The following is a 15,956-nucleotide window of genomic DNA, read 5'->3' on the forward strand; positions in this document are numbered from 1 at the left end:
TACCAGCTGCGAGCTAATTCTTAAGCCTTTTTCAGCTCCCTTCTCATATCAGACATATACTTCCGATAAGTCATCAGTGGTAGGTCTTCCTCATCAGACCCAAAACAAAGGTCGCCTCACACCCAAACATCAGGTAATATGGTGAGTACCTGGTAGCTTCATTTCTGGTACAGTTGTAGCAGTGGACTAGATGTCCAATATGTTGACTTCATGTGTTCTTTTGCTGATTTCCAAGGTTCCGAGCATGTCTATCAAGGTCTGATTAAACCTCTCTGGCTGGGGATCACCCTGCGGGTGACAAAGAATAGTCCTCGACTTCTTGACTCCAAGCATGCCCAGTAACTCAAGTATGAGCCTGATGCACCATCAATAACTCTCGGAGACGTGAGGCGAGAGATAGGCTTTTATTAGCTGGAAGAAAGCACTGTCGGCAGCAAGAGACCATCACACAACATCCTGGAGACTAAAGGAGGAGCAGTGCCTCCAATCGCCTTTTTTTTAAATTTTTTTATTAGTTTTTCAAAACATTTTACAAAATTAAAAACCCCAAATCCCAGTGGGGAGCATTAATACAGTGCAAGATTATGCATACAATATCAATATGCTACAAACGAAGAGAATTTAACAAAAAAGCACCTAAATTAAAGACAAGTGAGCTTAGTGTCCTCCCCAATCCCCACAACACAAGAAAAAAACAACAACAACTCCAGACCAACCACAACACAATATAGAGAGTATAAGTCAGGACAGTCAAACTCCCAGACTGTGAATACACTTAGTAACAGAGGATAATAATGCCTACTACCAGAAAAAAAAGGGAGCTGAAAGCAAGGGACCGAAAAGAAGAAAAAAAAAGAGAAAAAAAAAACCCTAGTCAAGAGGAAGGTTATGAAAGTACTCGATAAAAGGTCCCCAGACCTTATGGAACTTTAGATCCGAATTAAGAACTGAATAATGAATTTTTTCGAGGTCCAAGCAGGCCATAATGTCATTAAGCCATTGCGCATGTGTGGGCGGGGCAACATCTCTCCATCTGAGGAGGATCAAGCGTCTCGCCAGGAGAGAGGCAAAGGATAGTATTCAGCATTTGGTCGGACCCAGACATAAATCTGTCTCGCCCCAAAAACCGAACAGAGCAATTAAGGGGTTAGGTTCTAGGTGCTGATTCAGAATACCCGATAATGTAGTGAAGACATCTTTCCAGAATTTCTCCAAGCTAGGACAGAACCAGTACATGTGGATGAGAGAGGCCACGCCCCTCTTGCATTTATCACAGAGCGGACTAATGCCAGGGTAGAATCGAGATAGTTTAGATTTAGACATATGGGCTCTATGAACAATCTTAAACTGTAAGAGGCAATGGCGAGCACAGAGGGAGGTTGAGTTGACCGATTTGAGAACTGAGTCCCAGCTCTCCTCGGATAAGGAGATATTTAAATCCTGCTCCCAGGCCATTTTAATTTTATCCACAGGGGCCCGTCGTAAGGCTGCTAGTTTATCTCGGATAATTGAAATTAAACCTTTACCTAATGGATTAATGGAAAGAAATAGGTCCATAGCATTTTTCGCAGGCATTTCAGGAAAGTTAGGAATTAAAGGAGCAGTAAAGTGTCGGATTTGGAGATATCTGAAAAAGTGAGCGTTAGGCAGATTGAACTTAACGGAGAGCTCCTGAAAAGAAGCGAAGCGATTATTAATGAAGAGATCTTCAAAATGTCTAATGCCCTTCCTGTACCAAACATGGAATGCTGAATCGTACGTAGTAGGTAAAAAAAAGGTGATTATGTGCGACAGGGCTAGAAACGGAAAACCCCTGGAAACCGTAGCATTTCCTGAACTGAGCCCATATACGCAAAGTATGTCTGACCAGAGGATTAGCTATTGATCTGGGCAGGCTGCTAGGGAGTGCAGAGCCAAGAAGTGCAGATATAGATAATTCTTTAGTGGAGCTCAACTCCATTGCCACCCAGTTAGGGCACTCGGGTTGACCGTGGAAGAAAGACCAGAAGGCAGCACAACGTATATTAGCTGCCCAGTAATATAAGCGAAAGTTAGGTAAAGCCATGCCACCCTCTTTTTTAGATTTTTGGAGGTGGATTTTATTAATTCTAGAGCGCTTATTCTGCCACAGATATGACAAAATAATAGAGTCTAAGGAATCAAAAAAAGATTTAGGAATAAAAATTGAAAAAGATTGAAATAAGTATAAAAATTTGGGGAGAACATACATTTTAACAACATTAATACGACCTACCAAGGACATAGATAGAGGTGACCATTGTACCAGACTCTGTTTTATAGCATATGAAAGATTGACAAAGTTTTCACGAAAGAGATCTTTAAACTTCCTTGTGACTGTAATTCCAAGATAAGTAAATTGATTATGGACTACTTTAAAAGGGAGATCACGAAATATTAGTTCTTGTGCTTCTTTATTAATTGGGAAAAGTTCATTCTTATGTAAGTTGAGTTTATAGCCAGAGATCTGGCTAAACTGGTCAAGAAGTGAAAACATTAGAGGTAAGGATGTAGATGGATTTGAGAGAAAGAGTAATAAGTCATCAGCATAGAGAGAAACTTTATGCTCAACACCCCCTCTCCAAATCCCGGTCAATTCAGGACAATTTCGAAATGCTATCGCCAGAGGTTCTATAGCCAAATCAAAGAGAAAGGGACTTAAGGGGCATCCCTGACAGGTGCCATGTTTGAGATTAAATACTTGGGATTTCTTAAAATTAGTTAGAACAGAAGCAGTAGGACACAGGTACAGCAATTGGATCCAAGAGATGAAACTTTGGCCGAGGTCAAATTTTTCTAAGACTGCAAAAAGGTAGTTCCACTCTATACGGTCAAATGCTTTCTCCGCATCAAGGGAGATAACACATTCAGGAGTCCCAGTTGGAACTGAGTATAAAATATTAAATAGATGCCGAATGTTAAAAAAAGGGAGAGGGTTTTTAATAAAGCCTGTTTGGTCATCAGAGATAATGGAGGGAATAACGGTTTCTAATCTATGAGCCAACACTTTAGCTAAGATCTTTACATCAACATTGAGCAGAGAGATCGGCCTGTACGAGGAACACTCTGTTGGATCTTTGCCCTTTTTTAAAAGAAGAATAATAGATGCCTCATTGAAAGAGGGTGGCAATTTGCCGTAATTAAACGAGTCAGATAATACTGAAAGTAACTGAGGAGAAAGAAGTGAGGAGAATGATTTATAAAATTCCGCAGGGAACCCATCAGGTCCAGGAGATTTCCCTGAGGACAGTGCAGAAATTGCAAAAGATATTTCTTCTGGTGATATAGGCGCATTGAGTTTGGCTTTGAAATCTGATGAAAATGAGGGGATATTCAGATTCTGTAAAAATTGATCCACAGAGATATTGTCATTCAGGGATTCAGAGGAATAAAGCCGAGAATAAATTTTTTTAAATGCGTCATTAATTTCTAAATGATCCGATGTAAACTCTCCATTCTCCTTCCGGATCTTTGTAATATGTTGTTTGGCTTTGGAACGCCTCAGCTGATTGGCTAGGAATTTACCAGACTTATCCCCATGAATGTAAAAGCGGCTCTTGCTTTCGAGAAGTTGGCGTTCGACAGGTTGAGTGGACAGAAGGTTAAATTTAGTTTGGAGCTCAACACGCTTCTTGTATAATTCAGGGTTCTTAGTTTGGGCATATATTTGATCCAAATCTTTAATCTGGTTAATGAGGTCTGCTCGATCTGCACGGGATCTTCTATTGAGATTTGCTGTGTAAGAGATTATTTGACCCCTCAGATATGCTTTCATGGCATCCCAGACAATCTGGGATGGCACTTCAGGTGATGTATTAGTGTTAAAATAAAAGGTTATCTGGTCCTTAATAAATTTTATGAAATCATCATCCGATAGTAAAGTTGAATCGAACCGCCAGTGTTTGTTCCTCTGAGGGAGACCAGGAAAGTTCAGAGAGAGGGTAATTGGGGCATGGTCAGAGATCAGTATACTCTGATAGTCACAAGAGTGGGCAAATGGGATAAGTTGGTTATCGAGTAAGAAATAGTCAATTCTAGTGAAGGTATGGTGAACATGTGAGAAAAAAGAATAATCTCTCTCCGTAGGATGGAGGAAACGCCATATATCAGGGATATCAAAATTAGAGAGAAACGATTGAATAGCTAAGGCAGATTTAGTAGGTGATCTGGTAACAGAGGACGATCGGTCCAGTTTAGGATCCAACCAACAGTTGAAGTCACCACCCAATATAAGAGAGTATGAGTTTAAGTCTGGTAGTGAGGAAAAAAAACGTTCAAAAAAGTTAACATCATCAAAGTTGGGGGCATACAGGTTTGCTAGTGCAACTTTAGTGTTATATAGTTTACCAGAAACAATAATAAAACGGCCATTTGTATCAGATATTTTATTATGGAGTTCAAAAGAAATATTTGAGTTAATAAGAATGGAAACTCCCCTAGCTTTAGCGGCAAAGGATGAATGAAAATGCTGACCCACCCACTTTGACAGAAGCCGGGAGTTATCAAAACAACGAATATGAGTTTCTTGGAGGAAAGCAATGTCAGCTTTGAGTTGTTTAATATGTGCGAATACCTTCCTCCTTTTAACAGGGTGGTTCAGTCCCTTTACATTCCAGCTCACGAATTTAAGTGCACTAGCCATTATCAGTTACTAATGCATAAAAGGCAGCAGGCATATAAAAAGTCAAGCAGTACAGTAGCAGTCTGGGAGCAGAGATGTAAACATAGATTCGTAAGGTCAAAATATAAACATGTCCTAAGCAATAAAGAGATGTTGGAACTGGAAAATCCACCCCACCTGCACAACCCAAAACTAGACAGCTACCAAAACAAGTAGCTAGCTCTACCAAAAAAATTAACCCAAATACAACTTCCAGATCTGTGTCATTAACAACAGTTCCGTATAAATACTGTAGCAAATAATAACTAGTTTACGCACTAGAAAACATAACTACAGATTAGAACACCTTCTGCAGAAATATACAACTTAATACAGAGAAAATCGGAAGAAAACCAAAACTAACCTACCCGCGAAAAATTATAGAAGAATAAAGTAAGAGAAAGGGAAAAAAAAAGGTAAGAAGGAAAAAGAAAAAAGAAGGGGAAGGGGAAAATTATAAATTCAAGACGAGTATTTATCAACCATTTACAGAGAAGGGAGAGAAAAATTCAGAGATTAGAAAAAAGGGGTGAAGAAAAGAAAAAGATAAAATAGATAAATATTTAAAGCAAAGGAAAAATAAATCAGCAGTTGAACTGTGAACCGACAAACAGGGAGGCTTTCACTAAAGACTTCGAACCTCCAAAACAAGTTAGAATTAGTTGTAGAACTCTGTAGGTAAAGTTATACAAGAATAAAGATAGGTTACACACACACCAAATCCCGGGAGAGATTGTCAACAGCCCTTAAAGTTTCAATAAATAATGTCTGAGTGATTCAAGTGAATTCCAAGTCCAGAGAAAGTAATTTTACTACGAGGAGTACTTATCCACCATTTTAGGAGGTCCGATCAGATTCCGAAGATGACTGGATAGCCGGAAGACTTGCCACAAACGCTTCAGCTTCCTTTGCTGATTTGAACCACTTGAATTCCCCGGTATTAAGCTTGATTTGTAGATCAGCAAGGTTACGAAGGGAAGGTTTGAAACCACGATCAAAAAGCACTTTCATTGCACCTTTAAACTCAGCGCGCATCTTTAAGGTCTCGGGTGCAAAATCTTCCACAAAGCGAATGGTTGTATCCTGGAAAGAAAAAGAGCCTCTGCAACGTGCCTCCACAATCAGACTGTGTTTTACCTGGTATTGATGGAAACACAAGATTACTGGTCGCGGACGGGAACCCAGAATTCCGGGGGGAACGTAAACCCTGTGGGCCCGTTCGAGCTCGGGCGGCTTCGGAAGCAAATCTTTCCTGAATAACTCACAGAGAAACTCGGTGAAAAACTTCGCGGTTGGTCCCTTTTCAGTCGCCTCTGGTAATCCCAGAATTATGATGTTGCAGCGTCTGCTACGATTTTCGAGATCCACCATTTTGGAAAGAAGTTTATTAGATTTTTCCTCTAAGCTGGAACAGAGAGTCTCCAAGTATCGAACACGACTTTCTAAATCTTCAGAAGTCGAATCGATGCGAGATAAGTGTTCAGCATGTTTGTCCACTTTATCGTTGATCTGATCCAGTTTGTCTTCTAACTGTTTGAAAGTGGTTTTAAATTCCTTTAAGATTTCGTCTCGGAGCTTTCCCAGCGCAACCAGCGTCTCGTCCGACGCGGTCATAGCTTCTTTTCTCCCGGATTTAGAACTCTTGCTAGACATTGTAAGTTAGATATATTCACAGGCAAGTAAGAGATACCGAAATAATTCCTAACTAAGGTTTAAAAAATGGAGACATTTAGTGCAAAGGTAGCGACAGTAACGGAACAAAAGTTCGGAGCAGCTAAACAATCGCCATCTTACCGGAAGTCCTCCAATCGCCTTTATACAGGGGTCTGTGGGAGGAGCCACAGGAACAGTCAGCAGGGGGGCGTGTCCAGACAGGTATATGTAGTTCACCACAGAGCCTACTCTCGAAATCCCATCCCCGATCACTATGTATCCATTTGGGAAGGCCAATATAAATGAAATACTTCTCCCATAACACTTTGGGCACCATGGATGTCCTCTGATCCTTGGTAAGAAAAGCTTGCGAATATCTAGTGTAGTGGTCTGTGATGACTAAGACATTCGCCGTGTTGCTGGCATCTGGCTCTATTGACAGGAAATCCATACACACCAGGTCAAGGGGCTCCGCAATCTGCAAGTGGGACAAGGGAGCTGCCCTCATAGGCAGCATCTTGCTCCGTATGTATCGAATGCACGACTTGCAGTATTCTTCAACCTCCAGCTTCATTCGGGGCCAGTAAAACCGGTCTCTGAGCAACCCATAGGTCTTTTCATACCCCAAATGTCCAAAATCATCATGAAGTGACTTCAACACAATATTTCTGATATTTCTCAGGCAGAACCAGCTGAGAATGTCGAGGCCACTCCAGAGGTAACATGACCCAGTATAGGATCCGGTTCCTCAACTCCAGTCTGGGCCATTTTCTCAGTAATGGATGCACTGCAGCATGTTTTGTCTTCTGCACTTTGACCACGTCTCCCTTTTCGACCACTGACCAAATGGTACCAATGCCTGGGTCATCTCGCTGAGCAGCTCTCAATTCTGGTAACTGGTTTGTCTTCAGAGCAGTCAGGTTACAGTAAACTTGTGGAATGGCGTCATCAGAAACTCCCAGTTGATCTACCACTTGATCCTGCCCTTGCCTTCCCTCTGCCTTCTCCTTGATGACAAACAGGCTCATGGCTTTCACCCCTGAGACAGGAACGCTGTCCCACTCTTCATCCCTGTCCAGCCCTTCAAGCATCAGCATCAATGTTCCTACTTCCCGGCTGGTACTTCAGGCTGAAATCATAGACAGACAATGCTGCCAACCACCAATGGCCTGTGGCATCCAATTTCATCAAGGTCAGGATATTAAGTTAGGGGATTATTGTCCATCTGCACATCAAACTTGGAACCATAGAGGTAGTCACTCAGCTTATCCACCACAGCCCATTTCAATGCCAGAAACTCCAACTTGTGCATGGGCTAGTTTTACTTAGAGGGTGACAGACTCTGGCTGACAACTGGTCTCAATCCGGTGCCCTAATCCTGATACACGACACCCCCGAAGCCCTCTCTGCTGGCATCCTTATGCAGTACATACGGCAGTCGAGGATCTGCAAAAGCCAGCACCGGTGCCTGGGTCAGCAGCTCCTTCAGCGACTGAAAGGCCTCCTCATATTTTGCATCCCACCTCGGTCCAAATGGCTCCGAAGGGCCAAGGTATTCTTTACCCTCCTCCCCTTTTGTTCTCCTCCTTTCTCCGAGGGTAACCACACAGCGGCTGATTTAAAGGGTGACTCAGTTTCATGTAGCCCTTCACAAACCTCTGATAGTCCCCAATGAACCCAAGGAATGAGCACAAGGCGCTCACAGTCTGGGGCCTTGGCCATGTGGTCACCGCTTCTATCCTAAGGCTGATTTATACTTCTGCATCAAATGAACGCTGTAGGTACAGCGTAGCCGCGTAACCTAAGCTGTACCCTACGCCCTAGCCTGATGCACACCTCTCCAAAGATGTAACTGCGTGTCGTGGCGACGCAGACTGCAATACTTGTGATTGGTCCGCTTGGTAGCATCGCATTTCCTCCTGTCTATAGGCATACTATGCATACAGTGATGCAAAATAAACGGTTGGAGATGATAAACCAAATCGTCAAATGCCGACATCTGAAAATATTTGAAATGCATTTCCTCGTCCATGTCTCTTAGTGGCCGAATAAGCACAGAAAATTCTCCCTCCTTCTGCCTCAATCCATTCAATGGTCGTACATACCATCTCCTCCGATGTCTTCTCTCTTTTCTGCGTTACAGTAATTTCAATAAAAGTAACCTTTGCTTAACATTTATTAGCTCCAACGCCAACATGATGCGCTCAGTTGTCATTGTTTGAAGTACATGAAGAAACTCTACACAGTGGCATAGAAACCCCACCGCCAGCTAGCGTTTTGGCGGTGAATTGCAGAGCGACGCAGACACACCAACGCACAGGTATAAATGCTCACAACAGCACAGGCCACTTACAAAAGCTGCAGCATAGGCTACTATGCAGAGGTATAAATCAGCCTTTAGACAAATCTTTAGCTACTCCATCCCATGAGACTATGTGTCCAACATAGCTGACAGACGTCTTGTAGAACTGGCACTTGTCCAGGGAAAGTTTTAACCCTTCAGCTTTCAGGTGGTCCAGCACCTTCGGTAGCCTCACTTCATCTTCCTCCGAGGTTGACCCAAACACCTTGAGGTCATCCAGGTACACCAATACCTCAAGCAAGTTTTTATCATCCACCGTTTTCTCCATGACACGCTGGAATGTCCTAGTGGCTCCCAATAGGCCCTAGGGCATCCTTTTGAACTGGAAGAATCTCAGTAGACGTATAAATGCTGTCTTTGTCAGTTTCACTCATGGGAATTTCCTAATATCCACTCGTCAAGTCCAGCACACTGAACCACTTTGCACCAATCAGACAAGCCAGCACGTCTTCAATCCTCGGGACTGTATACTGGTCGGGGATGGTGCGCCTGTTCAGAGTCCTATAGTTCACACACATCTGTACCTTTCCATTCTTCTTCCTGGCCACTACTAATGGGGATGCATAGGAGCTTTGGGACTTGGTGATGATCCCAGGTTCCTTCAACTTACACAAATGCTGCCAAACGCCTTCCACCTCTGCAGGGGCCAGTTGCCACAACCTCTCTCTGAACGGGGTATCCCCAGTCACCCAGATAACGTGACGCGTGCTCTTGGATCAACCCATGTCAAACTTGTCAGTGGAATAGAATCTTCCAGCTTCAACATCTTCTCTATCAACTTCCTCTTCCAACCCGCAGGTACTGGGGAGTCCCCAAAGTTGAATGACTCAGTAGTCAACTTTCCCCCTTTTTTCAGATAGTTTCTCCACGGTTTGTCTCACAGGGACACTAGACATTACCATCACTGGGAAGAGATGTGCTGGGGCAACCCTGCTTGAAGGTGATCTCCTTCTTTGTAGTATTCCTGACAATCTCTGCCATCATGTTCATCTGTACAACCGAGGGTTTCTGCAGTACAGGCCTCCTCGCCGCCGGCATTCTGGGAAATTTGGTTTCCCATTACTCTCTCTACTTCCCTGTGCCATAACATGATTGGCTTTGACTGGGTGAACCACACAGTTCCTCATCTAAACTTGTTATCTGGCCCAATGCAGCCACGCACTTCCTCAAAAGCAGTTCAAAACACCGGGTGAATGGAGAATGTTCTCAGGAAGCTCTCTCCAGCTTTCTCCTTGCAGGCTGCCTTGAGCTTCCTTACAATAGGAGTGTTGGTCCCCACAAGAATTGAAATGCTGCCCTTCTCAACGGGGTCCGGACAAACTAGCGCTAATGTATCAAGGACCTTTATCGGCCTCCGAAAACTCCAGCTTCACTGACAAATAACCATCATACAGATAATCACCTATACTATGACCCCAGATCTCTAGCGCACTGATTGGTGTCAATGGTAAATGCGTCAAATACTGGTTGTAAAATGAACGGTACAGCAAAGTGACCTGGGACCCTGTGTCAAGTATGGCTCTAGCATAAATACCCTCTTATCTTTAACGATACACTGGAGCTTGGCCCCACTAAGCCTTCAGGAATATCGTTGATAACTATCGGGACATCTCAGTTCTTAACTCTGCCACAGTCTCCTCTACTACTCCCTGGGGCAGGCTATCCATGGTCACTTCATCTCAGGGGACCACTACCGAGGACTGTACCCTGCTGATGGAGGCCTCCCACACCTCCAACGCATTCTCCTCCTCTCGTACTTCTCTGATCAACTCAACAAACGAGGGAGGGGTACACATCTTACGAGACAGTCGGAGACCCCAAATGAACAGATTCTGGGACTGGGCGCCTTTCGCTATTTGGTCCATTCTTAACTGATCCACCTCAGCCGTCTGAATGGCCCCTCTGCACCGCAAGCAATTTAGCTGCCTCTCCAGCTGAAAGATAGAGACAGAAAGCTTCTCCCCCTTCTCTTGGCACATGTTCTGAAACCCCACCATGAGTTCCACTGGGCTTCCTGTTGCTCCAAACACCTTCTCTAGTGCTTGCATGTGGTAGGCTGCAGAAGTGGAAGGGGGTTCCGTGCCTTTATGGCTGTCACTAAGTCAGCAGCCAGTCCCCTCAATCTCTCAACCAATCGCTGTCGTTTTACGTCATCAGAGCACTGCCACTCGTCTAACAACTGAAAGGTCTGCTCCGCCCAAGTCTTTGCATTTTCTGTGCATTCCACCTAATATGTGAGCATTCTGTGCATTCTAGCATCTGCTCCCAGGATGAGGCTTTCCGTTTCAGGACATCTGAAATATCCTCTTTCTTTAAGGATTGTGGTTTCCCTTCAGTCGTCATCAATGATGCCCTCACCCGCATCTCCTCCATTTCCTGCACTTCGGCCCTCACCCCATCCTCCCGTCACCACAACAGGGACCATGTTCCCCTTGTCCTCACCTATCACTCCACCAGCCTCCACATCCAGCATATTATCCTCCGCAACTTCCGCCACCTTCAACAGGACCCCACCACTAAGGACATCTTTCCCTCTCTACCCCTCTCTGCTTTTCGTGACTGCCTGGTCCACACATCCCCCCCCACGGATCTCCCACCTGGTACTTATCCCTGCAAGCGTAAGTGCTACACCTGTCCCTACACCTCCTCTCTTACCACCATTCAGGGTCCCAAACAGCCCTTCCAGGTGAGGCAACACTTCACCTGGGAGTCTGTTGGGGTCATCTATTGCATCCGGTGTTCCCGGTGCTGCGTCCTCTACATCGGTGAGACCCGACGCAGATCGGGGGACCGCTTCATCGAGCACCTCTGCTCCATCCGCCACAACAGACAGGATCTCCCGGTTGCCACCCACTTCAGCTCTGCTTCACATTCCCATTCGGATATGTCCATACATGGCCTCTTCTGCTGCCATGATGAGGCCAAACTCAGGTTGGAGGAGCAACACCTCATATACCGTCTGGGTAGTCTCCAGCCCCTTGGTATGAACATTGAGTTCTCCATCTTCCAGTAATTCACACCCCCTCCCTTCCCCCATCCCAGTTTCACTCTGTCTCCTCCTCCAGCTGCCTATCACCTCCCTCATGGTTCCGCCTCCTATTACCCATAGTGCCTTCCCCTTACATTCCTTCTTCACCTTTCCTGCCTATCCCCTACCCCACCCCTTGACCTTTCCCCTTACTGGTTCTTCACCTGACACCTGCCAGCCTTCTCCTTCCCACCCTCCCCCCACCTTCTTTATAGGGCCCCTGCCGCCTCCCTCTTCAGTCCTGATGAAGGGTCTCGGCCCGAAACGTTAACTGTTCATTTCCACGGATGCTGCCCAACCTGCTGAGTTCCTCCAGCATGTTGTGCGTGTTGCTTTGACCCCAGCATCTGCCCAGTATTTTGTGCCATTCTCCTCTTCCCCTTTAGGGGTGGACTTCATTCCCGAGAACAGGCTACGATAGCTGGGATTTTGAACCTGGGCATTTTCCCCTTTATTCACCAGAGAAATAAGGGCAGGTACTAACTCAGAATTCTCATTCTTCACTGGGAGACGGGGACTCATTAGACATTCCAAATCAGACCGCTCCTTCCCCTCGCTCCACAGAAACGAGAGCACCCTGTCTTTGAAGTCTCCGTCCACAGATACGGCAGACTCAACTTGCGATTTGGCCCACTCCCCTACACTCACCTCCTCCCGGAAAGTATGGATAGCCCACAGACCCACCCCCCTCCTGGGGCCCCAGTAGTACCAGGCAGTTCCACTGCTGTTACGTTAGCGCTATCTGAACTAAAACAAAGTCTGTGCCTGCCATTTTGTTAAACCACAATTATAACTTTCCCTACAGCTTTAACAGCACTTAAAAGTCAAATTAACAATTCATCAGGAGTACGAATATCTACCCCACTTAACACGCTCACTTTTGTTACCGGTATCCCCATGGCTGCACACCACTGCTCAACCCCGGCAGCATCCATTGTAATCGCTTTACCGGGCAATAGTTTAGCACACACAACCCACTGCTCAGGGCTGTCACACAGCATCCAATGAAATCAATCCCGGACAAACCCCACAATTGTAACCCTCAGGTTCTGTTGGCTGCGTAAGTCTAGGAAGACGATCTTTGGTCCCACCAAATGTATGAGATGGAGGTGCAAAGCCTCCTGCTTGTGTGGCTGCTGCGTGATGTGTTATCCTTTTACAAATCAGTACAGTACTACGAAATAACAAACAGTATGCCATATGCCATTAAACGATTTAGCTTTATAATTCTTAATTTGACTAACAGATTAGTGAAGAAAAACAAAAAGAACAGGGTCCATTTTAATGAAACAATCTAACGTGCACAGGCTAGAGCTCACGGTTTCCCCTTTGCTGATCCTCCTTCGTCGGATCATGGCTCCACTCCGACGTCTTCTATCTTTATTTCCCACCATACAAAAGACCCAGGTCACCCTGGTGTCAGGCACACGGCATGAAATCACCCTCCCGTCATTGGACGACTCACATTCCAAAGCACCCGTTATCTCTCACCATAACCCAAACACTGCTTCTACAGAAAGACCATTACATTAGCAGTGAAACCTTTCCCATGGTGTTACACTATGAAGTACCTTTCTATACTAACCCCATTTATCAGCGCTTGGTCAGAGCCTTGGCAATTCATGTTCTTGTCTATACGCTTCTCAGAGGTTGTGGGAACACCTGCCTCCACCACCTTCTCAAGTAGATTCTGACCCCCAGATCTCCTCTAACTCTCTCACTCCTTTCCTTAAATCTCTGTCCTTTGGTTTCTGTTCTTGGATGGAATTTCTTATTATCCATCCGATTTATACCCCTTTTTAGTCTTTGTCTTTAAGCTATCAAAGCAAATTGAATGCATTTGACAATGTTGTGCGGTTACAAATCAACACACTGCATAATTCAAAATGGGGTAAAAATTGTACAAATGCTAGAAATCCAAAATGAAAACAGAACATGCTTGAAATGGGATGTAAGATCAGCTGGTCACTCAGCACCTGTGTAGGGAGAGATACAGGATAAATATTTCTGATCGATTATCTTTAATCAGAATTGAATCACTAAACCTGTTTCTCTCTGGCAGATACTGTCTGACCTGCTGATAATCCCTAGCATTTTCTCTTCTGACTTCCAATGTCTCCAGTTTTCTGTGTTTATATTCATCTGTGCCTGTTCTGTAGCGAAACAACATTGTCAGAATTTCTCCCTTCTATCCACATGTAGAGTTACACATAGCTTTGAACTATTGCTTTTTCCTGCATTCATGTGGAATTCTCAATTGCCTCCAACTTCCACCCAGCCCTCAAATTTACCTGGACTGCCTCAGACACTTCTCCTCCTTTTCTAGATCCTCTGGTTTCATTCAAGCTGATAAACTATCCACCAATATCTACTATGAACCTACTGGCTCCTGCAGCAATCTTGCCCATAGCTCCACCCACCCTGCCTCCTGTAAGGATGTCATTCCTCTCTCTTAGTTCCTCTGTGTATGCTACAACTGTCCTCAGGACGAGGCTTTCCACTCTAGGGTATCTGACATATTGGTATCAGAATCAGAATGAGAATCAGGTTTATTATCACTGGCATGTGTTGTGAAATTTGTTAACTTCACAGCAGCAGTTCAAAGCAATACATAATATAGAAGAAGAAGAAAATAATCATAAATACCATTTCTCTTCCAAATCACTTGATATTAGATTTCAAAGACAGGGATGGAAGGGACTGCAGACGCTGGAATCTGGAACAACAAACAATCTGGTGGAGGCACTGGGTTGAGCAACACCTGTGGGAGGAAAGAATTATCTATGTTTTGGGTTGAAACTGTGCATCAGAGTTCAAATGCTTGCATGTTAGAGTTCAACAGCTAAGTTCAAAGAAGATTTATTATCAAAGTACATAAAAGTAGGTCCCTGATTTTCATTTTCTTGCTGGCATTCACAGTATATACAAAGAAACATGATAGAATCAATAAACAACCATACATGACAGAAACAAACAGCCAGTGTGCAAAAGACAACAAATTCTGCAAATACAATAAGAAAAAAAAGCAATAAATATCAAGACCATGAGTTCTAGAGTCCTTAAAAGTGAGTCTATAGTTTGTGGAATCAGTTCAGTGTTGGGGTGAGTGATGTTATCCCCTCTAGTTTAAGAGCTTGATAATTGAGGTGTAACAACTGTTCCTAAACCTGGTGGTGTGGGACCTGGGGCTCCTGTACCTCCTTCCTGATGGCAGCTGCAAGGATGGTGGGGTTCCACAATGATGGATGCTGCTTTCCTTGTAGATCTGCTCAATGACGAGGATGGCTTTACCTGTGATGGGCTGGACTGTATTCACTACTTTTTATAATTTTTATCTATTCAAGGGCATTGGTCTTTCCATACAAGGCTGTGATGCAACCAATCAGTACACTCTCTACTGCGTATCTATAGAAGTTTGTCAAAGTTTTAGATGACATGCCGAATCTGCACAAACTTCTAAGAAAGTAAAGGCATTACTGCATCCCTTCATAATGGTAGATACACGCTGGACCCAGGACAGATCCTCTGAGATGATAACACTGAGGAATTTAAATTTGTTTTTGCTGAAATTGAATGAGAGATGTTGTTATTCAACCAGATTCTCAATCTCCCTCCTATATACTGATTCATCACCACCTTTGATTCTGCTCACAACAATGGTGTTATCAGCAAACATAAATATAGCATCGGAGCTGTACTTAGCCTCATAGTCATAAGTATAAAGCATGTAGAGCAGGGGGCTAAGCACACAGCCTTGTGGTGCACCTGTGCTGATGGAGATTTGGTGGAGATGTTGTTACCAATCAGAACTGACTGGGGTCTGCAAGTGAGGAAATTGAGGATCCAGTTGCAAAAGGAGGTATTGAGACCAAGGTCTTGAAGCTTATTGATTAGTTTTGGGGGGATGATAGCATTGAATGCAGAACTGTAGTCAATGAAGAGCATCCCGATGTATGCATCTTCACTGTCCATATGTTCCAGGGTTGAGTGACGAGCCAGTGAAATGGCATCCGATGTTGATGAATTGTGACAGTAGGCAGATTGGAGTGGATCCAAGTCACTCCTCAGGCAGGAGTTGGTAAATTTCATCACCAACCTCTCAAAGCATTTTGTCACAGTGGATGCAAGTGCTACTGGATGATAGTCACTGAGGCATGTCACCTCGTTCTTCTTGGGCACCACTATAGTTGAAGCCTACTTGAAGAGGATAGGTACCTCAGTCTGTCAAAGCAAGA

This window comes from Hemitrygon akajei, chromosome 3 (assembly GCF_048418815.1).
Source record: "Hemitrygon akajei chromosome 3, sHemAka1.3, whole genome shotgun sequence".
Taxonomy (NCBI): domain Eukaryota; kingdom Metazoa; phylum Chordata; class Chondrichthyes; order Myliobatiformes; family Dasyatidae; genus Hemitrygon; species Hemitrygon akajei.